A 26,691-nucleotide genomic window follows, 5' to 3' on the forward strand; every position below is an offset into this window, starting at 1 on the left:
ACTCTACAGTCATGATGAGTTGGTTATGTGAGTCCATACAAGTTAACTAATGTCTGTATGACTGTTTTCCTTATTTGAAAGTTAGTAATGAGATCATCTGAGGTTGCTAAGAATAAAATCACTGATTAACATGAATGATAGGACTGTACAGAGCATGGGCTTAATTTTCTGGGTCCAGTGTAAATAGCTGGGAGAGTTCAAAACAAAACCAATAGAAACAACAGGAATAGTAACAAGTATTTTTTTAAAAAAACTTTCTGAATACTGGGATTACAGGCATGTACCAACTCTGGTTAACTCTTGTTTGTATTTATGATAAACAAAACAAACAAACAAACAAACATCCCTATTCCAGTTCTAGCAGTTGTATCAGAGAGAGATGTGGGATACTGCATGCTGCTTCCTTTCCCCAGATAGCTTAGGTCTTCAGTCCTATTCCAGGTCAGCTGGACCGAAGATAGTGTAGCTGACCTTTTGGCTGCCATGGCATAATTCTGCAATAATCCTTTTCCTGGTAAAACTGAGCCTGTGTAGAGTAAGAGCCTTGTTGGTGGATCCAGGACCCTTTAAGCCAGGAAATATAGAAGCCACCCTTAGTGAAAGAGAAAAGGAAAAATCATATTTGAAAAAATATGAGCCATAATTGGAAGAAAAAGCCTTCAACTTTGAACCCATCACCCATCTCCCCTTGTTTTTTGAGCTCTGCGTATTGATATTGTGTGGCTCAAGAAGGTAGTGAAATTCAGATGTTTTCCAAAAGAAGACATACATGATTTTTCACTCTTATACAGCTTCCAGCGGGGCTTCCATAGCATGCAGCACATGGGTGATCAACCAAACTCCCTTTAAGTTTCCTAGGTGGGAACTTGCCACCTGGCTTTAACCTTGCTCCAAGACATGCTCTGAAGGCTAGACAAGTGTTCCAGAACACACCCTAGCTGTCTCTTAAACCCACCTCAGGAATCCCTACAGCACCTTCCAGCCCCCTGCTCTAGGCCAGGCCCCATAAAGGCTGTGCCCCTGCGCCCCTCCTCCAGACACCACTTCCAGGGATCTCCCAGAGAATTCCCTTTGCCCACAGCCTTCTTGCAAACCCCAGCCAAGCCTTACCTTGGTCCCCATCAGTCCAGAGGTGGACACTTTAGGGATCAGCTTCTGGGGCCCCTCCTGATCCAATTCACTGTTGGAAGAATCCTCTCTGGGTCCTGCAGCAGTGGGATAAACCTGCTGGCCCCAGCAACAGCTCCCTTTCCTGAAAAGCACTGAGGGTGGTGCTGGCTGCTAGCCCAGGCATCCTCTCTGATTCCTGCAGGGATACAGCAGCGCCCCTAGGGGCTGTGGTCAGCTGCTGGCCTCTGCCAGAAAGTCTGAGCCCTGTGCCTAGCTAGCACCATCTTCCCTGATCCCCTCCAAGTAGCTCCCTGGACCTGGGACCCTGGATCACAAGCTGTTCCTGCCAAGACCTCTTGGGTCCTCTGTGTGCTTCACTCCTGGGCACCCAGCCTTGGGATGTTCTGGTGTTGCTGACCCAGGATATGACCAGCACCTGAATGAGAGGATGGAAGTCGAGATAAGCCTAGAACTACCTCCCTCTTACTCCTCCTAGGGTCTGGAGTGCTCAGAGGGAATGGAGAGCAGAGATAGGCAGGGGCATGGTGCAGCAGGTCAGCAGTGGAGATCCTCCTCCCCTTGTTCTAGGCAGCAGGAGTGAGGAGAAGGCTCCTGAGGGAAAGGGGGACACGGAGCTATCTCCTATGTTCTGGGGTGCACCTCTGGACCCCGAATCCCTCCACATACTCGGACCATGAGGTACAATTCCAGCTAAGTAAAAGTTCCCTCTGCCCTGGAGAAGAACTGGGTATCATGGAGCTCAGCACCATTGCTAGGATCTTACCTCCCTACCTGTGCAAGTAGCTTCGGGTCCCTTAGGCCACCTCTACAGTGCTGTTTAGTTTTAGGCACACCACCATCCAGTGCAATCGGAAGAGAAGAGCAATTTCCAGGAGTTTCAGCTCAACTCTGAGAGCTTTTGGTTCAGAAAGAGCGATTCCCTTTGACTAACAGGAAGCTGGGAAGGGCATGGAGAGGATGCAAAAACGAGAGAGGACACACAGCCCAAGATGACAATACGCTGAAATAAATGTCTTGGCAAAGAGCCCATCCAGAATGCCTGGAAGAATGCACTCAACTACGTGAACAAAGTATAAAGCAAAGAATATATATACACACATCCACAGGAGAGAACGCCACTCCCTGGTCAGGACTAAAGTCTGAGGAAAGAGAATCCACAGGCTGGAGCCTCAGCTCCCATGCTTCCCTGGCCAGCTGCTTAAGCACAGCCACAGGGAAGAGCTACCTCCCAGCAGCTGTGCAGAATGCACATTCAACCTCAAAATCCTACACAAGTGGGGGAAGAGGGGCTGAGGGAGAGGATAAGAAAAAGACAGGCTTCCTGCTGTCCACGTTAGAAAACTTCACACTGCTGTTAGTGATTTCCCAATTGTGAAGTCCTTACCGACTTGGGGGAGGGGGGGTGAGGGGGGAAGGCTCTCCTAAGGAGAACAATCCTTTTAGCCCTTGCCCTTCAGGTTCCTCCCCTAGATTGTCACTGAGCCTTGACCTTGAAAAATCCTGGAAACTAAGATTAGGGGTTTTGATTCTTTCAGGTTTCAGGTACAACCTTAAGCCCAGCAATGATCTGCTGCCAGCTCTAAGAGATTTTAACTACACTGAAAATGTGAAATCCGTTTCAGTCATTTCAGCATGAGAGCGCGGCCATGTTTCTGAAACACAGAATCACCCTCTCTTGTGCTTCAGTTATTCCCTTTAGCGAAGGAAAACGTGGGGTGAAATGGACTTCAAAAGTCCTTCTGGCCCTATAATATGAAATTCTGTACTTACAAGAACACACTGCTGAGAATTCTCTAAGAAACAATAGCATTAAATGCCTTGGCCCGTAATCCAGATCAGTGCCTAGAGTATAGAAGGCCCATCACGGCCAAAAACAAAATAAAGCCCTTGCCCTTTTAGTGACCTTTCTATTAGTCTGACTATTTGGTCACAGACAAGTCAAGAGAAAGACCCCTAGTAAAGGGCCTAACACAGTTCAGACTTTTCCTTTTAATGTAAACAAGACAGAGGGCACAAGCTGGGAATAAATGTGAGTATGATTCTAATGTTCTCTTCCCCACACTCTATATAGCTAAAGTCACTTTGGCATCTATCCTGTATTTCAACCTGCACATTAAACTTTCAGGTTTTCTATAGCAACATTTCCCAGAATCCAGTCAAGGGTGACTGAAGTGAAAGGTGATCTAAGGCCCATGCCTATTTGGTGAAGAAGACGGGTTCCATTTCTTACTCTTTGAAAGGATGCTGATTGCTTAAAGACACATTGCACAGCTTCACATCCAGGAGCCAGGCAATTAATTCCTCAAACTGCAGGTGTCCTTTACTTATAAAATCCTAGCCTTGCAGCCTGCTCTGGTCAACACAGAATTCAGTAGCCAGCTCCTAAAGCTTGTAACTTTGAAAAGCAAAGCCAGTCTAAGCCAGTTTCTGCTAAGTAAATGACTGCAACTCTACAGCATGCAGATGTAGAGGAAACCCAGGAAGGGTGAAAATACTGTGTAGGCAAAGAAAGGAAAGCTGCCTCATTTCCCACTAATGTCAGCTCAGGGGAAAACCCTGGTGGAAGACCATTGCTTCTGAGAACCTTTCAAGGAATCCCCAATTTAAAATAGTATCTCACCTACTAACTGCTTCTCCTAGTTAAAAGCGTTCAAAATGGTTATCTGACCTAAGGGACATGCACTTGCCTTTTCTTTGTTCAGTTTGTTTCTTTGTTTTGAGGTAGTCCCCTAGCACACCTCAGGCCCAATCTGACTTGGAATTTAAGGCAGGTCTCCTGCATCAAACTCTATTTCTCAAAATGGCTACTACAAATTCAAATACATAGCATATCGTCTCATTTGGTTTATAAAAAGTTCCTTGACTTTCTTTAGTGTTTTAGATTTTCAAATAATTTCTCCCCTGCTGCTCACAAACTCCTTTTTATTACTGTTACTTTGAGATCTTCATTGGTGAGCCATTGTAGTGCACACCTTTGGATACAGAATTCCAGAGGCAGAGGCCAGCGGGCCTCTGAAATGTGAGGCCAGCCTGGGCTATACAATGAAACTTCCATGTAGAACATATCACTAATCTTGTTGAAAGCTTGCATGTTGGAGTTTAAGGTATGAGTGCTGCCAAGAGCTGGAAGCCAGTCTGGGCTACATTGTAACAGGCCTGCAAGGGCTACACAGCAAGATCTTGTCAAACAAACAAACAAACAAACAAAAGCAACAAAGTGTCTTGGCTATACAGTCTATAGATGCTACAGTCAGGGTTAAACAGAAAGGAGTAAAGCTGACACCCTAGTCAGTTTTCTACTTAATAAGGTGCCCTACCCCCTCCACAAAGTACAAGAGAGATAAGTCAAAGCTGACTAAAACTTCATGAACACTCTATTACTACTTACCTACTTGAGTCTCTTTAAGTGTCTAATTCCATGTTCTACGGTTTTACCTTCAATCTTGATAGAACTTATGAGTTACCTGTCATACCCTGAAAACCATGAGTATGTACTTGAGAAGCCATGGTCCAGGGCTCATGTTCCTGATCAGTCCAGATCCAAAGGACTACAGATGGAACCAGCACAGACTGGAAGGATGCCCTGACAGCAATATGGAACTGATTCCGCAATCACTATGTATTCCATAGTCAGAACTTAACATTCAAAAAGTTTGCCCTGTGTCAATTTTCTTAGTTCTTAGCCAGATAACAAAATATTCCGTGAACAACAGAGCTGTCGATTACAGGAACTTACTGTGGTCCTAGCCCACATGGACAAAGCCTCTCACCATCCAGGCAGAAAGTGGAACTGTACAACCTCTAACTTGTATTGTGGCCTTTTTGCTTTGAAACACTTCCCTTTCTAAGTGTCCATTAATTCTGGACTATTAACTAGTATACTGTCGAAAGCTAATGCCAACAGGTATAGAACCATTTGAAAATAAAAACCAATTTTAGGCAATGAAGAATAGTCAAGCCTCCCTCCACTTAAAGTATTTTGTAAATACTCCCACATTTTTAAACTGAGCTAGAATTGTAACTACTAAGGACTGCTTTGCTAAATATCTTCCTACCTGCTCATTCCCAACAGCAAAACGCTTTGATTCTCCTTACTTATTTACTTTAGTGATGCTAGGGCAAGCCTTGCACTGGAATATGCTTAGTCCCAGATCTATATCCAAGCCCCCATTCTTTTCTTCTCTTGTCTCTGGATGCAGAGTCTATACCTGATTCTGGCTCCACAATCTGGGTCCTCCTTCCTCACCTAGTTGTTGTGAATACAGGTGTGCAGCACCACCCCCCATTCCCCAAATACTTTTTGGGCTAAAATTTAAATTATGCTTATATTCACTAACACTGGACTATATCCCAAAGCGAGCACCCAAGAAAACCAAGTAACTTACTATGCTAGCAAATATCTTCTTTAGGCTCAAGACTTAGCCAGAATAACACTAAATAAAGCTAATATGTATCCAAATTTAGCTAATTAATTTCACTCCCTCACAGAGAGAACGGCAGGAAGTCCCAGAAAATGGGGAAAGATAATGGGTGTCACTGGGCAGTAAGCAGAGTGTAAAGTGAATAAATGAAAAGATATTAATACAAAAATATTTAATTATTTAACAAAATGGGACAAAATGTATTGTTCTAGTAACTCTAGTGTGTATACACAGGCAATCACTTTAACACCCAGAGAGACTAGGTGTTGTAAAGTAGGGTGCCTTTGTTTTTGACATGAACTATGTACAATAGCAAAGATAAATTAAAAAAAAAACTTGCATCCAAAAGATCCATTATTCTCCTCAAGTCTAAGGGTTTCTGCTCACCTTTCCCAGAATTCTAGAGACCTCTGATCATCCAGGTCTCAGGGCTCATCCAAAATAGAGTCCTGAAACAGCTGTGGCCAAGTGTTCCTGTGTTGTTGGCTGAAATCTGCCTCAGGCTTCAGAGATACTGGAGGGGCAGTCTTGGCCTTCAGGCTGCAGCCATTCCAGGCCCTCAGCCAGCTAATGGAGTCTTCCACAGAGGCCTGTCATCTCAAAAATAGGAGCTGGGGTATTCCAAAGATTGGGATGCCACTCTACAGTCAGGATGAGTTGGTTATGTGAGACCATACAAGTGAACTAATGTCTGTATGACTGTTTTCCTTATTTGAAAGTGAGTAATGAGATCATCTGAGGAGTGTTTGCTAACAATAAAATCACTGATTAACGTGAATAATAGAACTGTAGAGAGCATGGACTTAATTTTCTGGGTCTGGTGCAAATAGCTGGGAGAGATCAAAACAAAAACAATAGAAACAACAAGAATACTAACAACAACAATTTTTTAAAAACCCTTCTGAGTGCTGGAATTACAGGCATGTCCCAACTCTGGCTAATTTTTGTATGTATTTATAATAAACAAACAAACAAACATCCCTATTCCAGTTCTAGCAGTTGCATCAGAGAGAGCTGTGTGACACTGCATGCTGCTTCCTTTTCCCAGATAGCTCAGGTCTTCACTCCTATACCAGTTCAGCTGGACCTAAGACAGTGTAGCTGACCTTCTGGCTGCCAGGGCATGATTCTGCAACAATCCTTTTCTTGGTAAAACTGAGTCTGTATAGGGTAAGCGCCTTGTTGGTGGATCCAGGACCCTTTAGGCCAGCAAACACACAAGCCACCTTTAGTGAAAGAGAAAAGGAAAAATCACATTGGAAAAAATATGAGCACTAATTGGAAGAAAAAGACCTGTATTTTGAAGGCATCATCTATCTCCCCTTGATTTCTGAACTCTGCATATTGATATTGTTTGGCTCAAGATGGCAGTGAAATTCAGATGGTTTCCCAAAGAAGACATACATGATTTTTCACTCTTATATCTCTGAGGTTAGGGGGCATTACAGCACAGATTCAGCAAACCCAGCATCAGAACACAGAAGCCAGAGATGATAATGCCAAAGGGACAGCATCCTGAACTTATAGACACATTAAAATTGAGGTTTCATCTCAACTCAGTCCATTGCACTCCCTGCCCTACCTCATGAGTCTGATATTTGCTGTGAGTACAGTATCATGGTACAACCTGCAACCTCCTCATTGCTCAACTTCACAAGTCAGGAGAAGTAATGGCTATGAGGCTACAATGTAGTAATGTACAGTCCAGGATGACCTTTGCTCTCTAATGCCCACTTAAATTGTCTGGTTGTATTTGAGAACAGGAGCATGTGCAAGATAATGTTTTGAAGATGGGACAGCAAGTTTACTATTTATTCCTGCCCTGTAGATGATCCCCTATGTTTCAAAGAAAAGGGAGTTTCCCTTGTAAAAGATAGGATTGTAAACCAGAGATTTTGTGAAACACATGGATATATATGGAAAGAATGCCCACTATCAAGGAATGCACAGTTTGAAAATATTATCCAGGTTTTATACAATTAAATATATAGGAGAATGGCATTTGCCTCTGTGAGACAGGAAAACCTTGGGAAATTGGAGTGTATGTCACAGGAATTGACTCAGGTGGTATACTTATTTTTGTGAAAAATCTACGACATCCACAGTCCCTAGAGGTTTGGGTGCTAACAAAAATCTCTTAAGCATGTCAGAGTCATAACCAACATTCCCCATCAAAAGCACATGACTTCTAATGAAGCACTTCGAATTCTCTAGCTTTGGAAGGAGATGTTTCAAAGGGTATCCCATGGGTCCATGCGGGGCTCCAGGAAAGGCACCACAGAAAAGGACCAGGTTGGGGAGAACGAGTTAGCAGGTAGGTCATGGCAGTTCCTAGTGACATCATCAGTAATGCCTTCCTTGGACAATCTCTTGTATCTAGGAGAGAACTAGAATCTTCTGTGATGTCATCTCTGTGTTGTGGTAACAGCAACTGCCTGTGAGTCATCCCTTCGTTTGCTCTGGGTTCAGCAACAGGGATGTTTTCCTGGCTGTTCAGGCTATGTCAGAAAGAGAATGGAGATGAAGGAGAGACCAGACCAACACAGAAGGAAGAGGAAATCCTCTCTCTTAAAAAAGGAAGAAGGAAATCATTCTGGAGAAGGCACAGTGAGTCCTAGGCAGAGTTGGGGAACTTCCTGGTAGATTTAGGCTTGAGCTGGGCCTTCCAGGAGTAGGTCTTACAAGCTGAAGCCTTGGACTTTGTCAATGTCAGACAAAGAGTCAAGAATTTCTGATGATTCGTTAGACAGAGCCAGTAATTGACAAACCTGCAGCTACTTTTCTGGGAGCTATTTAATTTCATTGTGAGTGACAAAGAATGCCAGGAGTGGGCACTATGAGAATAACTGTGTTATTCCTTTCATAGAAGGGAGTTGAAGAACTTCATCTTCCAGATTACTGTAGGTTACATGAGTCTCTGAAGAAAAGAACAGAGAAGGATGCTCCCCTGGTCATGTCATGTGGTGAGGTTTCAGACACTTTGGATTTGAAGACACACGATTAATTAGGGCTTAATAGTGCTAAGCACGATGAACTTCAGGATTTCCCTGCATCACATCTGATATGACCTAACAATGTTCCCTGTATCTTTATTTCTGAGGCATCTTATAGATTTCAGGGCAAGGGGCCTGTAATAGGGAGTGTGGCATATGTCTGATAATGATGGTGAGGAAGAAGAACATAGCTTGGCAAACCAGCTGGAAGAGAGCGTTTCTGCTCTTTTAGGGATTCACCCTGTCTTTACCTTTTCTCTCCCTCAATCTTCTTCTTGGGACTCAGAGTGGTCTCCCCTGCCCCTGGGCCATCAAGTCTGCAAATTCATTTCTGTTTTTCATTCTCCAGCGTCTGCTTCATCTGAAAATTCCAACATCACTAATCAGACATCAAATAGAAAGGAAGTAGAAGAACTGAAATTGTATATGAGGAAGATCAGCAATGACATGGAGGAAATGTGTGGAGTCCTGGAACTTTACAAGTGTGACGATTTGAACTACAGGTAGTAATTATGCCCAGTACCCTGTTGACTGTATTGTGCCATCTGTGAACCCAATTTCCTTCCATGAATGGAGTGTGTCATCTCCCATCATTCAATTAAGTAGCCCTGACAGGTGTTTCATTGTTGGATAAACAAGGTGCTGTGTGTTTATTATCATCTTCTTTTGTACTTGACCTTGGGGTGCTTGCAATCTGTATCTTGTTGTAAAGAGCTGAAAGGACCTGCTCACACTTGCTGCCTCTCAGTGTGTGAATGCAATGCCTGCAGGCTATCATGGCTTTACTCTGATATTGTTCATTATATTCTGAGAGATGGCACCTCCCTGGATTTATTTGGCATTCTAATTGTGTCTGTGTGTGTGAATGTAGTTGTGTGTGTTTTGTTCAGGACTGGGGCTCTGGGACCTTTGATGGGGTCTGAGGACTTGTGTGATGCACAGTTTGCAGGTCCTGATAGTGTTGAGTCCATAGAGGCCCAAAGTGATCACCAGGGAAGTTTGCTCCTGGTGTTTCCTTGCTGTCACACAAGAATCCCCTGGGGGAGGAGGTGTGATAAAGCCTTTGTCCTGTAAATACTAGTGTGCCCTCTGGGAATTCCCATAACAACAGGAACCAAACAAAGGAATGAGAATCCCTGCCTTAAAAATAAGAGGAAAGCCATTACAGATATCTACTGGACCCATGCCTGTGGCACATTGTAGTGGAAAATTGTCATAGAAGTAGTCTATTCCTTCATGCTTGCCCTGGAAGCTCTTGAAGGTCAGCTACCTCCATTTGGTCCCCTGGCTCTGCTGTCCTCTGCCCAGGATAGTAAGTTTAATTAGCATCAAGTGGACCCAGTTTGAATGAGCCAGGATGTGGCATGCACTTGGCTTGGGTAGCCTGTTTGCACATGATTATTGAATCCTTAATTGGGCAGATTATTTGCTTCTTGGGCCATGCCCTAACACAGGATGAACACTGAATTCAACATCATTAAATCACAACATGAGAAGACAATGGTGGATATGGAGAAAATGACCAAGTCCATAAAGGGTTCCATGGACTACTCCAAGGAACTGATCGAGGATAACTATTCTTACAGGTGAGTCAGTTACACAACTGAGACCTCCACAACTAGGCAGGGAATGCTTCTGTCCTTTTAGGACTTTGAACAAAAGCAAGGGCTCTGGATCCATGCTATGTGTTTTTTATCCAGGAACCCTGCCCGAGGCTAGGGTCTTGGATTTGTACCTCTTGGACTCAGTTGTCCTAAGTGTGAAGAGTGTCCAAGACCCTCCAATCTTTATTCTTCCAAATTCAAGATCCTCTACATAGAAAACTTTTCCACCGTGCTGGAATATCCAGGAACCCTGAACCTCTAGTATTCTGACCAAAGATTAAAAGATGTAGGATTCCTGACAAAAATGGAAAGAGTGTACACCTGTTGGGTCTTCTCAACTCTCTCAGAGGGGTAAGCCCTCTACCTGCTGAAGGTTTTTTTGGTACCACAGACCTATAATCAACCATGAGGAACATTTCCTCTTCTGTGATGTATAGGGAGCACTCTTAGTGTCAGGGTTTTCAGAACTTTGTTGAGTCCTGTGGAATATGGCTGGTATCTTGATTTCACTTGCCTCTGTTTGGTGCTGCTATGTATAGTGTGGACTCTTCTGGGGCTGTCTGGGGATCAGGGCCCTTGCAGGGATCATGGGACTTGGAGGAGGGGTAAGCAAATGGAATCTGGCTGGGAATCATCCAATTTTGCTTTGTGGATCAGCATCAAGGAGCAACACCTCTTTCGTGAGTGCACTCAACTCAATGAAAAAGTAAGGATATTACTGAATGAGAACAGAAAGCTGCTGGTGGAGCAGGCTGGAACACAAGTGGCCTGTGGGGAAGAAAAGAGGTTCTGTGAGGAGGCCAGCAAGAACATCTGTGTCCCAAGTGCCAAGGAGCAGCAGGTAGGAACATATATATCAGAGGCCGATTGCCCTCATGTATAACAATAAACATAGACAATCCAATGTAACAGCCCAACAACTTCTCCAGGCACTCACCTATGTCTCCTCCAAGTGTTTGTTTATGTGATCATCTACAGGCCTCTCTGTGGAGGTAGCCTGGTTAGGAAACTGCAAGTTTGGCACAATAGATACCTCATTGTTTTCTGCTCAATTATGATTTTATGTGAATAAGTCTGTGTGTGCTTGTGTGTGTGTCTGTGTCTGTGACTGTGTGTCTGTGTGTTTCTTTTTGTGTATACATGGTTTTCCTGATTTGTGTCTCTCTCCGTGTGTTGGGAGGCCCTTTAATGACATCTGGATTGTCCACTCATTCTCTATATTACTTCTTTGAGCCTTGGACTCTCAATAAACGTGACATTTCCTGTTTTGTTCTGTCCAGTAGTCTTGGCATCTCTTGTCCACTATCAGGAGGCATTCCGTCTCTTATTTATTTCAACAAACTGATAAACAATACAGCTATTTTAAAAATAAGTTTTAGATTTCTTTACTTTCCCTGCATAGAGTTATCTCCCTGGGAGATATCGGTTTGTCTTATTGGCTCCACCATGAACATGCACAGAATCCTACAGCTCATCCCTCCGCTAACATGGTTTTTGCTAACTATATCGTGGGCATGGCTTTGTTTCAGGATAGATTCTCCCTCATAATTGGCACAGCACTGCATTTAATAAATGTCACAGCATGTCATTTCATCAGCTTTCTTCTGACTGATATTGAGTAAGATTTAAGATCACATGAACTGTAATAGGTTCAAAAGTTCCTGGGTAGTGACCAAAAGTCACTGTCTTCCTCTGATGCTACCAAGGATCCTGTGTAGGTATAGTGAAGCAATACCTACACAGAGAGTCAACACGGGGCTTGCTGGAGGCTTTTCTTAGGAATCTCTTTCTTGGGACTTTGGTACTGGGTTGTCCAGGTTATCTGTGCAGAGCTTGTAACTTCCGTGTAGGACCAGCAAGTATCTGGATAAAAAACTTTCTGAAGAGGAGTTAATTACAGATGAGGGTGGCGGCAAAGACTGCCTGAGTCTAAGAACCTTATATATATACACATCAGAGGTCCTAGAAAGTGCTCATGCAACAGGAAATGTGCTGGGCGAGAGTAACATTTTCATTGATTTGTGTTTGTGTGTCTCTGTGTGTGTATTGTGTGGTGTGTATGTTTGTGTGTCTTGTGTGTGGTGTGTGTGTTTGTCTGTGTGTGTTTGGACCACCTGTGGCTGAGCTTGTTTATACTAAAGTTGTGTGTTTGTGTAATACTAGGTAATCTTGTGTTTGTGATATGGGTTCTTGTATATACAAATATGTGTGTATGTGTTTGTGAGTTCGTGTGTGATTGTGCATAAATGCAGCTGTGTGTGTCTCTAGAGACCAAATTTCATGAGAAATGCACTCTGAGGTTTTAGTTTGCACCTATGAAATATCAAATACAGCAGTCCAATTATTCTGCATGCTCACCTAACTCCCAAATAAAAAAGAACACAAAAATTATTTTAGGGTCAGATTTTTAACTGACTAGAGACAAAACTATTGATTCTCATTGAAATCTTTAGAGCAAATAAAAGGGATATGGTATATGGAGGGAAGGAGGAGGTTGCTGTATAAAATCTACCTGTTTATGTCCCTATTCTGCTCTTGGTGAATTGTGAAGGACCACCTGAAGGTCAGGTGGCTCAATGCGTCTTCTAAGCATTCCAGGTTGTTTTCCTCATTTCTTGCCACCATTACATTTCCTGCTACCTCTGCTCAGTAAAGCTTTGCCTTGTAGTTTGTCTTGGATTTTACTCATTGAGAGATTGAGTTGCTTGGAGCTGAACTTGCATCCAGCAGAATTCCCATAGCTGTGGAGCAAAACCAGGCCTGTTTCAGGAGCCCATTGAGGGTCTAGATAATCTAAAGTCCTCACGCTATCTTATCTGTGTAGCATTCAGCATGACTTTTCTTCAAAATCATTTTCTCAGAGTTAAAATCAGCCTCAGTGGAGTTTGGGAGAAATGAGGACCTTCAGACAGTTCTGGTAGTATAAAATTGAGTATGTTTGTTGGAAGCCATGTTCATAAAGTGGGAAAGAAGTCCTCTTTGACCCAGTGCTTCCAGAACAGGGAGGAGATATCCACAGAGTCTAGGGTGCTCAGGGTTGTAGTGGTCCTCAGAGAAGCCCTGAAGGAGAAGCTATCCTGATGTCCATCTGCTGAAGAATGGAAAGATACTGTGTGGTATAGCCCTTCCATGAACTCAGTGTGAGATAATCCATGCAAGCATATGTCCTTTAACTAGTCAGCCATATCTTACTCAAAATAGACCTGACACAATCACATTCTGGGGAGAAAATGGTTCGTTTGGATCCTAGTTATAGCTAGTTCATATTACTCTGGGCTCATATCATTGGACACCAAGTCAGTCAGGTGATGGAAAAGGGAGATCCTATTGGAAGAAACTGTTTACTTTGGGACAAGTCTGAAACAGTGAACAAGAACAAGAGGCTGGTCCACCACCAACATGTGACCCTAGGCTGGGAAACAAACCTATTCTACACAGCCTTAGGAACTTACTGAGTCAGATTGGATAATAGGACGAGTACCCTGAATCCCAGACCAGTTTAGGAGTGGAAAGCATATCACTGACTGAGCTGCCTATATGCTATGCCCAGTAAGTACCTTTCCCATTCAAGATTTGCTTCTTTTAGGCCTCCAAAGTATCCTGGGAGATTTTTATATTAGTATTAACCGGGAAACTAAATAGGTCACAGTAATACAATATGCTTGTATTGCAAAACACAAATATTATGTGTGTTTGAGGGTGTGCCCTACAATAGTCATAGATGTACAGGGGTGTTGTTCTGTTTCTTCATGACCATCACTTTTAAGGTTCATTACCTAGCCTTGTGAATATATTTGTTTAGCAAACTTTTGCAGGTTCTAGGACCTATGAAGTACCCATGGGTTTTGTGTTGTATGGTTTCTATGGTTAATTGCAGATAGAGGGATTGACAAGAGGAACCCTGTGAGGTTCCTGCACTGGAGAAAAAATCATAGCCTTCACTTCAGTTCAGGGCATGCTCCCACCCCATAAGGATCCACATGGTTTTCAAGGTTGCACACATCTCTTTTGAACTCACATTCAGACATTGCTACAATGTTATTACTCAATATAATAAATATGCACAAATGGGGAAATGTGGTGTTTTTTAAAACTCCAGTATAATGTGTAGTTGACAGTTCAGTTTCTAGCAGCTTTTAAATGGTGAGAAATAATTTCAAGCTCAGGTGCTCTATGACATTTAGGATGCACGGAATGATCTCAGCTGATATGTCATGTTGTTTTGTCCAGCTGAATACAGCTGTTCTGGGAGGGACAGCTGAATTGACAAATGCTTACCAGGCCTTTGTTTCTTCCTTTCCTAAGTGTGAAATACTCCAACGGACACCGGAACATGGCACAGACCACGATCTCCCTCAAAGAGAAGTGCTGGAGGAGGAGCATTGAGAGTGCACCTAAAATACACCACTATTGCCTCTCATCCCTAATAATCATGGCTGTAATGGGCTGTATGCTCTTCCTTTATTTTGGTTTCTTTCGTATGAACAGGCCTTAATTTCATCTAGCCTCTGGCCCAGGAAGAGTGCACATTTAAAGGGACTCAGAGAAGTGCTGAGACACATCAACTGCTACTGGGCATCCATGAAGACTCTGAGTGCAAATTTATCTTTTCCTGATGGGTTATCATGAATAATTACATGGAGATCAGTCATCCAAATTGTATAAACTGGGACGCAAGTCTACAACATCTTTTCTGTTTTGACTTGGGAGGCCATATCCTTCAGACCCACACTCTAAAAGGAGAGTGTTGCTTAAATTTCTCCTGCAAAGATTGCTACCTCCAGTAACTGCTTTTCTATTTAGTTGCCAAACAGCAATAGGATGTAAGTCTGTGCTACAAAATGTGCAGACAAAAATTTTGTGTTACACAATTTTTGTGGTTTGATTTTGATTTGAGTTTTGATTAGTTTAGTTATTTGGGTTTTCATGTTTTCATTCAAAGTTTTGTTATATATTGGTTGTTTATTTGTTCTTGTAATTAATTTGATATTTTGATAAGGCTATACATAGTACATATTGACTGTCAGCTTTGAGTTACAATTGAGTTCATTGCATTTATTCTTATGACTAATACAGTGATCTCCAACTCTTCACTCTTAAGAACCTTATTATTCAGGGGTGATCATGAAATCACACAGATATTCGTCCCAGATGGATCTCTGCATTCTTCATGGGACTTGGGCCCCATAGTTTCTTCCCAGACAGACTGAACTACAAAGTCCATCATACATTCAGTGTGGAGAGTGTGTCAAACTCGCTGGATAGGAACTTAATGTTGGAAAACTTACCCATGCTGCATTCTTGTTGTGAAATATTTAGCTACTGTGAAAATAATGTGGATGAAGGTGTTGAACACATTAATGGCAAATACATCAGTATTTCTGTAATAGCTCTCATTAAGTCAAAATAGAGTCTAAGGGAATAAAAAGCTGTCAGAAAACACAACAGTGTATGCTTCTGCTTTCCTTCAAATATACAGTCACTGGTAAATGCAAGTAAAGATAATAAATTCCAAAATTTTGGGGGGCAGGTTTCTGTGGGGGTTCTTCAATGTTCATTTTATTACTTTATGATTCACCTGTGTCTGCCCAAAGACATCATTCAAAAATGATGAAGATTGTAATTAGGTATCAGCTCATAAAGTCCTAACAAATGCCTTTTTCTTTGATATTTTCTTTACTTACATTTCAAATGTTAAACCCTTTCCTAGTTTCCCCTCTGAAGATCCCCTTTTTTCTACCCCCAACCCCTGATCCCCAACCCACGCACTCCCTCTTCCTGGCCTTGGCATACCCCTCTACTGGGGCATAGAACCTTCCCAGGACCAAGGATCTCCTCCCAGTGATGACCGACCAGGCCTTCCTCTACTACATATTTAGCTAGAGCCATGAGTTTTCTTTGGTTGGTGGATTAGTCCCAGGGACCTCTGGAGCTACTGGTTAGTTCATATTGTTTTTCCTCCTATGGGGCTGCAAACCCTTCAACTCCATAGGTCCTTTCTCTAGCTCTTTCACTGGGGACACTGTATTCTGACCAATGGATGGCTGTGAGCATCTACTGCTGTGTTGGTCAGGCACTGGTAGAGCCTCTCAGTAGACAGCTATATCAGGCTCCTGTCAGCAATCTCTTGTTGGCATCCTTAGTAGTATCTTCCCATAATTCAATCACAGGGTCAGCACCCAATCAGTGGTTTAGAAGCTCTGACCACCAGAGAATTTCTAAACCTGATATACAACTTCAGCAAATTGGCTGGATATAAAACTAACTCAATGAAATCAGTATCTTTCCTTTATTCAAAAATGATAAACAGGCTGAGAAAGAAATTAGGGAAATGACACCATTCTCAAGAGTCACAAACAATAGAAAATACCTTGGGGTGACTAACTAAGCAAGTGAAAGGCCATCCTGAGCCTTCCCCACCTGGTGATCCATCCCACATTCAGATACCAAACCCACACACTATGGAAGATGCCAATAAGTGCTTTCTGACAGGAGCCTGCTATAGCTGTCTCCTCAGAGGCTCCACCTCATAGTGACAAATACCAAGGCACACTTTTACAACCCCTCTTTAATGAGCATAGAGTCCCCAGTGGAAGAGTTGGAGAAAGGACTGAATGAGCTATAGGGGTTTGCAACCGTAGGAAGAACAATAATATCAACCACCCATATATCCTAGAACTCCCAGGGACTAATCTTCCAATCACACATGTAGTGACCCATGACTCTAGGCACATGTGTGCCAGATGACAGCCTTGTTGGACATCAATGGGAGGAAAGACCCTTGGTCCTTTAAAGGCTCAATCCCCCAGTGTAGGGGAATGCCAGGGTAGCAAGAGAGTTCTGTGTGGTTGTGTGGAGGAGCACCCTCATAGAAGCAGTAGGAAGGGGCATGAGTTAAGGGGGTTCTAGGCAGAAAACCGGAAAAATGGCTAACATTTGAAATGTAAGATTATAGTGTTTTAAAATAGAAAAAAAAATGAATTGAAGACTCAGAAATTAAACTAGACTTTTGGACATTTGATCTCCTACCAACTCAAAAATATACAATCCAAAAAGAAACATCTTCAATAAATGATGCTGGTCTAATTGGCAGTAAGTATGTAGAAAAACGAAAGTAGATGCATATTTGTCACCTGGCACAATACTCAAGGCCAGGTGGATTAAAGAACTCAACATAAAACCAGATTCACTGAATCTAACGGAAGAGAAAGCAGGAAAGAGCCTCAATCTCATGGGAATGGGGATAAATGTCATAAACAGAATTCTAATAGCTCAGGTTCTAACATTAAAAATTTATAAATGGGCCACAAGAAACTGAAAAGCTTCTATATGACAAAGGGCATAGCCAATAGGACAAATTGGCAATCTACATATTGGGAAAACAATGTTCACCAGCAATGTCAAGGTCTGTCTGATCCACAGTCAGGACTATGGAGCGCAACCCTATCTCAGAAAGCAAAGCAAAACAAAAATAAAAATAAATGTTTGCCAAGAAAGCACTAGGTTGAAAAGTACTCTCGTCTGTCTGAAATGCCCAAACGTGGTGGTGTGTGCTGTAGATTCAGCTACTCAGGAAACTGAGGCAGGAGGATGGTTTGAGGCTAGGGATTAGGTGGGAAGAACATAACAGACCCCATCTCCTTATAAAAATAACCCAAATAACTCAAGCAACATCCTCATTCCTAAAACCAAAAGCCCCAGAGTGTGAAGTAAGTGCATTCGTGTGTTTGTGTGTGTGTGTGTGTGTGTGTGTGTGTGTGTGTGTGTGTGTGCGTGAGAGAGAGAGAGAGACAGAGAGACAGAGACAGACAGAGACAGGCAGAGACAGAGAGACAGAGAGACAGAGAGACAGAGACAGACAGAGACAGACAGAGACAAAGACAGAGAGACAGCAAGAGAGAGACAGAGAGGTGGTGTTAGCCAAGGGCTGCTTAGAAATAGTGTCCATTTTTATTTCAGCTTCTAGAATGCTGGTTTTAGCCGCACGGCCATCACATTCATTTGAGAATGTTTTCTGTACCACACATCACCGTTTTTAAAATCTTTATTAAACAGGAGGATCTTATAAAGCTTCTGTAAGCGTGGAGTTTCTGCTGCTTCATAATTTTAATGTTTCACATATCACGTGTTTAGAATGCACTCAACACCTCAGCTTTGTCAACCACTTTGTCAGTGGTTCTTTCTCAACCTGTGGGTCACAACCCCTGTAGAGGATACCTTGCATATCAGACATTTACATTAAGACTCATAACGGTAGCAAAATTACTGTTAAGATGTAGCCATGGAAATAATTTTATGGTTCGGGTCATGAGGAACTGAATTAAAGGGTCGCAATTATAAAGGTTGAGAAACACTGCTCTGGCCAATCATATCTGACTCGTGTCTGTTCCAAGAGCAAGGCAGGTGCTTTGTAAATGTGTGCCTGTGTCATTCTGCCCACTTTCTCTGTTTCTCTCTCCGGTTTAATTCTGTGTACTGTTCTTTTTCTTATGTTCTACACACTCTGTGTCAGGCTTTGCTTTGGTAAAGTATGGACAGGCGAATGCGATCTAAGAAGTCTATGTGGATCAGGCATCCTGTTCAGATAGGGCACACCATGTGATCTTTGGGACATTTTCCCAGTACTGGTGAGGGATGAAGTAGATGTTCTCTTCACATACATCATAACAAACCCAGAGGGTACCATGATGACACCCTCTCCTGTAAGGCCCATAGAGAATTCAGATATCAACTGAGTGACAGCTGCCACTCAGGGGATCTAAGTGAGACACTTTTAGTTCTGGGTGACATAGGCACAAAGGTGCAAGTAGTTTTTATTCCTTTGGCATTTTTGAGGGAATGTCTCTCAAAGGCCTTGAACCCCTGATCCTTCCAACCCTTTCAAATGATTTCTGAAGATTGAATAAGTATCAGGGATTTTGAATTACCCTTTCTTTAAACTGGGTCTCTTGCAGAACTTGGGCGATGTTGTTTTTTGTTTTCACTTCCACCGAGTTGATATGTTTTGGGTTGAACAGTATGTTAGAATGTAAGGGAAATCTGGCAGTTCTTGGTGGCTTTAAAGATCAGAAGGAAATGATGAGACACTTGTATAACAATGTTTGAAAGCATGTTTAGACGGTTTCACAATGAATATGTTATTGTGAGAACAGTGTTGATACCATGAGACCCTGAATAATTCTTTTGTTGTGACACTGTATTTGGGTTTCCCCTTTCCCTTCCCTCCTTCCATTTATCTCCATCTCTCCCTCCCTCCATCCCTCCACCCTCTCTCACTCCCTCTTTCCCTTTCTCCCTCCTTCCCTCCCTTCCTTCTTCTCTCCCACCCCCCATCCCTCACTCCATCCTACCTTCCCTTTCTTACTTCTATGAGCTTATATAAAGGAGGAACAGAGTAAGTAGAAAGAGTGGAGGATTCAAAGAAAAGCAGTGATGTCACACCTCATGAGCATTTCCATTTGCGTTTATAAACTTGTATGTAAATTATTCATGATGGTCTCTAGTCATATTTTTTTATATTTTAATGTTCACAATTGTATTACAAACATCCTTAAAAAGGAGATACTAGTAGTACGAATGCCTATGAAGTTGATTGTTTCACCACATGCAAGATATTAAAGAAACTACTAATTATTTATGAACACTCAACATCAAATCTTTAAAAATCTAAGTATATATTAGCCTCCAAAAATCCTACAGCCTGCAGATCGTGGTGGAGTACACCATTAATCCATCACCAAGGAGGCAGAAGTAGGTGGATCTCTGTGAGTTTAAGCCTAGCTTGATGACAGAGAAACTTTCAAATAAGCAAATGAACAAATAAACCCTGGGTGGAGGGGGAGCTACAGTCTGTATTAAAAATTTCATTCTCTACCTCAGTACTAGGGATTGAACTCAGGACCTCAGTACTAGGGATTGAACTCAGGACCTTGTGAATGTTAAGTTAGTACTCCAAGCACCCACTACTGAGCTACATCCTGTTAACATACAATAAAAACCATTCATACGTGTATACAATGTATCATAGTTACAGTTATTCCTTAGTCACTCCCTCTAGCCTTACCACTACCACCTCCTGCCCCCAACCTGTCTCCCACACTCTTCGACCACCACTCTTCCCTCAACAAGTCTCCTGTATCCCTCCCAACTTCAAGTTGTTTCATAAAATAACCCACTAAGTCCAACTGGTGCTGCCTGTATATGTGCATGCCTGCTGGGTCATACACAGGGGTGTGGGAAACCTGCCAATGGCAACCTTTCTGAAAGAAAAGTGGCTCTCTGTCCTTTAGCAGTTATCAGTTGCCATTAGCAACAGAGCAAGGGAAGGGTTGGGATATTGAGAATCCCTCCCCCTCCACAATGGAAAGTTCAACTCTCTGTATCTTGTGAAGGGCTTGCACAGGTATACACAGCTGCTGTGTATGTGTGTGTGTAACAGCCATGGTGTGTTCAGCGGCCAGCCTCTCACAGTTTTCCTCTCCATTCTTCAGGTTTTTACACTCACTCTTTCCATAGCTTCTTTAATACTGTTTCCTGAGCCTTGAAGTAGGTAGCGATCATATACAAAACAAAAAACTGTATGATATTTATACAGAAGCCAGTGTTAAGCTGGACTTAAGTTTCACATTTGTAATGAAATAAGTAACTGGGCCTCCACAAGTTCCATGGGAATCGCAGACCAACCATTTGGTTTTCCTCTGCCTCATTTCCTCCTCCTCCTCTGCTTCCTCCTCCTCTGCTCTCCCTCCCCTACTCCTCCTACTTCTCCTCTTCCTCCTCCTTCTTCTCCTCCTCCTTCTCCTCTTTAAACCTCTTCTTCATCTATTCATTCTTCATTGAGCCTCCTGGCCCACCAGGGCCCTTCTTTCTTGCATCACCTCTGCCCTCACAAGGCAAGCAATATCTGTAGCTCATACTTCCTTTAGTTAAGCTGCAGTCTTTTCACATGGTGGTCTATCCTGGGCTGTCTGCTCAGACCACATCTCACCCAATTTCCTTGCTACATTCCCAGTGGACAAGCCTGGGAATTCACTCTTGATCTTTGGACAATATTCAGAACGAAGCAGGAGGAAAGTAAGCGGTAGTCTTTTGTGAGTATCTGAGTCTTCTTTCTTCTTCCTTTCCTTTCTTATTGCCTTTAAAAGGAACATAATTCTTCATCAGCTATCATAGCCTCAGAGCAACCATTGTCACTTGGAGCTGTATCTTCAGGTTTCACCTTTTCCTTTGCAGGCACGATGGTCCTCTCCAAGAACTCAGCAAAGCTGGACTGGAACCCAGGCATTTCTTTTCTGTTTTCTTGGAAGTCTGCAGGAAGACAGCTTCTGGGTTTTTTCTTCCTCCAGGCACCCAAGTCTCCTTTACTCAGGCTGACCCGAGGCGGGCAGGGTGGGGGTTCTACCTGAGTGGACTTATTCCTGAGTCCAAACCAGATGCTTCCTTCTCCAGACTATTGTCAGCTGGCTTCACTTTTCATAGTATTTTCAGCTTTAATATTTTTTTCTCCTTGCGGAGCAACAATTCTGGTAATAAAACAAGAAATTAACTCTTGCCTCAGATTAGTAATAAAGTTGTTGCCTACTATTTAGAAATGTACATGCCTTTTCTTTTTTTCCTCTATTCTTTTCTTGTCTTTTCTTTCCTTTTCTGTAAAATGTGGCATTTTACAGGTTGGGATGTAGCACCGTTGGTGGAGTGTTTACCTAGCTAGTATATACAAAGCTGTTGTTTCAATCCCTAGCACTGTGTAAGGGAGGTATGTTGACTCATGTCTGTAATCTCAGAACTCTACAAGTAGACATGTGGGAAGCAGAAGTTCATCCTCAGCTTATAGTGAGTTTCAAGTTTGCCTGACCCAGAGGAAGAACAATAACAAAAAAGGCGATGTCTTTTCTCTCTCTTTTTTATTTTATTATTATTTTTTTTTGGTCCTAATTCTTTTGTTAGAGAGAAGGAAAGAGATGAACATGTATTGAGTTCCCTGGTATCTACCAAATTTGTATATTTCTTGTCGGTTAATATGATAACAAACATTAAACTGCATTCAGAAACATATTTTTATTATTATCTTTGTGTGCTTTGGATCTCATGACAGTGATAGTTACCTGAGGTGCTTAACTACCGTTTCTGTGACAGTAAACTATTTAATTTTAGTGTTTCCTCTACAGCCCAATGCTGTGTAGTTGTATGGTTCATTTGTTGTTGGCTTGTGTGGGTGAGGCTAGAGCCTGGGGCCTTGTACATGTTAGGCAGGAAAATGCTCCACCTGTGAGCCTCCAGCCACTTTGCTGGAGGTTTTTGTAGCTGTAGATTGTACTGAAGAAGTCTCTCAGCTCTTATATTTGAAAAAGGTACCACTGCACCATACACAGCCACAAGCAATGCACCAAGATAAATGACCAACCCAACAGAGTGACATTATTATGCAGTAGTTGTAAGAATCAATTTAAAAGATATATCACCTCATCCTTGGGTTTGCCTATGTTCTCATCTGTGAGATTAAAAATCTTTTGAAACATTGAATGAAGCCTCTCATATATCATCTACCGCCATTAAACATCACATCTTCACAGCTGAAGAAATGGACCAGCCGACATCCGGAAGATTCCTCCAGTCAGTCAAGAAAGAGTTCCTGACTAAGGACAAATTGTTTCTACTGGTTTCTTTCCTGGGGTTTGATTTTGCGTTGCCTGTTCACTTTAAAGATGCTTGCTGATCTCTTCGTGGACCAGAGATGGAGGAAGCACTCCACTCTATTTGTTCACCACAAGATTAATTCAGGTCAATCTCATCTCTCAGGTTTGTTCTTGTAGTGGTTTTGAAGGTTTCAAAGGAAATGTTGCTGCATGGAGAGCTATGAAGCTGCAGATATTTGCAAGTCGGTTAGAGAGTGACTTCTACTAGCATCATATTGGTGGCCCTGATCTTCTGGCTGTTAGGGGAACACCACTTTGGCCACTGCTTCAGAGAATGTTCTGTTGAGAGCATTTGCTAAGCAGGTTCTGATGATGGCAACTTGCTGATGTCAGGGAATTCCAGGGACATGAGCTCACTGAATCACTGCTTTCATTGGAAAAGTCACTTTTTGTACACAACCATTCTGTGCTGGCTAGCTTTATGTCAACTTGGCACCAGGTGAAGTTATCTGAGAGCAGGGAACCTCAATGGAGAAAATGCCTCCACAAGATCAAGCTGTTGATACACCTATAGGACATTTTCTTAATTAGATTGATGGAGGAGGGCCCAGCGCATTGTGGGTTGGGCCATCACTTACCTGATAGTTCTAGGTTCTATAAGAAATCAGGCTGAGCAAGCCATAAGGAGCAAGCCAGTAAGCATCATTCCTCCATGGCCTCTGCATCAGCTCCTGTCTCCAGATTTCTACACTCATTGAGTTCCTGTCCTGACTTCCTTCCATGATGAGCTGTGATGTGGAAGTATAAGTCAAATAAACTTAGCTTCCCAAGTTACTTTGGTTATGATATTGCAGCAATAGAAGCTCTAAGTAACAAATTCCAATGTAAAAAAATTCATTTAACATATACAACTATTAAATCTATTAGGATGTATTTTGGCACATGAGCGAAATCGGACTCTAAATGTTCATTTATATGATAAGGGTTTAATATCCCTAAGCACCAAGGAAGCACGTATCAACCACAGTGCCATGCTGCCTCATACCCCATCCCTGTGAGCACAGATATCAAAAACAGAGCAGAGAGATCAAGCACTGCTGACAGCATACAGTAAATGCATCATTCTGCGACTCTGCCTTACCTCTGGGGTTAGGAATGCCACCAATGTGCCACTTGGGGTAGGCAAACTCAGGGATATTAGGCTGTGTTTCTTCCTAGCCCCTGGGTTGCTGAGCCACATTGCTCAGGGAAGGCTGAAACACAGTCTCAGATAGAGGGCCCAACCTATGTTTCTCTGGCTGAAAACAGCAGGGTTGTTGGGGGGGGGAGGGGGAATCCATTGGAGGCTGTGTTTCTCAAAGTATTGTGCATCCAGAAGCTCCTGGGGACCATTAGGAGATGACAATGGTGGTTCCCATCCTCCTGTGTACCCAGACACCGCTGGGGACCTCAAGGAGTTGGGGACAGGAGCCAGTAGCCCTAGATGAACCCTGTGTGGGGAATTCAGCTTAGCTCCAGGTGAGTGACAGGAGTATGGAGGGGCTAGAAGAGGGGTCCACTACAGGAGACTTAGCCACAGCTCTGTGTGTCAAAGCCTTTCCCCCTGCCGTCCCCCATCCCACCACAGCCCACTGTCCCCCACACCCCTCAGGTCCTTGATGAAAAAGACAATCCTTGCTTGTCTAAACTGTTTTATTCATGGCAGATGAAGATGCACATGTCTTACTCTGTAAGTTATTCAACCAGAGATTGAATATCTTTCACAGAAAGGGATGAAAGCTCATTGGCTAAAGACTTGGAACTTAGCTAGATATCCCATCACAATGGAGAACTCTATGCAATGTGACTGGTTGTCATGATCCTCGGGTGACAAGGTCCACTTCCCCACAAAGGAGAGCTGTGTACACTCCAGGCAAGAATATAAATTGGTGGAGCCACAGGCAAAACAACATGGCAATTCCTCAAAAGAAACATAAAAATAGAGCTAGCTTCCTCATGAGGTGTTAGAAACAATTGTCTCATCTGGGCATATAGGCAAGTCTTTGGGGCATTTTCTTGATTAAGGATTGATGTGGTAGAGCTCAGCGCACTGCAAGAAGTGGGCTGCCTTGGCAGGTGGTCCCGATTGGTGTATGAAAGCAGGCTGAACAAGCCATGAGGACCAAGCCTCTAAGCAGTGCTCTACCATGGCCTCCTGCACTGACTTTAGTTCATGATGGTCTATAACAGCAAGCTGAGAAACTCTTTCCTGCCTGTGGTAGTCACTGTTCTATAGCTGTGATGAAATTCTATAAACAAGGTAACTTATACAATAAAGCTTTTAACTTAGGACTTGCTTAGTGTTTCAGAGAGTCCATGTCATCATGGTGGGAAATATGGCCACAGACAGGCAGGCCTGGTGCTAGAGCAACAGCTAAGAGCTTACTAACATCCTGATCTGCAGGGAGAAAGAGATTGTCACTGATTCTGTCTTGGACTTTTGAAATGGGCTGAGAAAGAAATTAGGCAAAAAACACTGTTCACAAGAGTCACAAACAATATAAAGTACCTTGGTGTGACTCTAACTAAGGACGTGAAAGATCTGTGTGATAAGAACTTCAAATCTCTGAAGATAGAAATTAAAGAAGATCTCAAAAGATGGAAAGATCTTCCATGCTCATGGATTAGCAGGGTAAATATAGTAAAAATATCTAACTTGCTAAAAGCAATCCTCAGATTCAATGCAATCCCCATCAAAATTCCAAATCAATTTTCAACGAATTAGAAAGGGCAATCTGCAAATTCATCTGGAATTACAAAAAACCTAGGATAGTAAAAACAGTTCTCAAGGATAAAAGAATCTCTGGAGGAAATATATAAACAAGTTAGCCAGAGTTGGTACATGCCTGTAATTCCAGCACTCAGAAGAATTTTTTAAAAAATTGTTGTTGTTAGCATGACCTAAAGCTGTACTACAGAGCAATTGTGATTAAAAACTGCATGGTCTTGGTATAGCGACAGACAAGTAGACCAATGGAAAAAGAATTGAAGACACAGAAATGAACCCAGACACCTATGGTCACTTGATCTTTGACAAGGGAGCTAAAATCATCCAGTGGAAAAAAGACAGCATTTTCAAAATATGGTGCTGGCCCAACTGGCAGTTAACCTGTAGAAGAATGCAAATTGATCCATTCCTATCTCCTTATACTAAGGTCAAAATCTAAGGGGATCAAGGAACTCCACATAAAACCAGAGACAGTGAAATTTATAGAGGAGTCAGTGGGGAAAATCCTCAAAGATTTGGGCACAGGGGAAAAGCTCCTGAATAGAAGAGCAATGGCTTGTGCTGTAAGATGTAGAATCGACAAATGGGACCTCATAAAATTGCAAGGCTACTGCAAGGTAAACGACACTGTCAATAAGACAAAAAGGCCACCAAAAGATTGGGAAAGGATCTTTACCTATCCTAAATCAGATAGGGGACTAATAACCAATGTATATAAAGAACACAAGAGGTGGACTCTAGAAAATCCAATAACCCCATGAAAAAGTGGGGCTCAGAGCTAAACAAAGAATTCTCACCCGAGGAATACGGAATGTCAGAGAAGCACCTGAAAAATGTTCAGCATCCTTAATCATCAGGGAAATGCAAATCAAAACAACCCTGAGATTCCACTTCACACTAGTCAGAATGGCTGAGATCAAAAATTCAGGTGACAGCAGATGCTGGCAAGGATGTGGAGAAAGAGGAACACTCCTCCATTGTTGGTGGGATTGCAAGCTTCTAAAACCACTCTGGAAATCAGTCTGGTGGTTCCTCAGAAAATTGTACATAGTACTACTGGAGGATTCCGCAATACCTCTCCTGGGCATATATCCAGAAGATGTTTCAACCAGTAAGAAAGACACATGCACAACTCTGTGC

The 26,691-nt window shown here is 42.6% G+C and overlaps 1 pseudogene across 1 annotated transcript; it reads left to right on the forward strand.

Annotated features, from left to right (window-relative positions):
* Nucleotides 1-8,959: 8,959 nt before the first annotated feature.
* On the forward strand, nucleotides 8,960-14,783 carry LOC147001647 (uncharacterized; annotated as a pseudogene). The gene is made up of 4 exons (XR_015044718.1): nucleotides 8,960-9,048; nucleotides 10,000-10,131; nucleotides 10,807-10,990; nucleotides 14,455-14,783. The product of XR_015044718.1 is annotated as an uncharacterized LOC147001647 (transcript).
* The last annotated feature ends 11,908 nt before the right edge of the window (nucleotides 14,784-26,691 follow it).

The sequence above is a fragment of the Mus caroli genome, unplaced genomic scaffold (assembly GCF_978045245.1).
Source record: "Mus caroli unplaced genomic scaffold, Mus_caroli_1 scaffold_12, whole genome shotgun sequence".
Taxonomy (NCBI): Eukaryota; Metazoa; Chordata; class Mammalia; order Rodentia; family Muridae; genus Mus; species Mus caroli.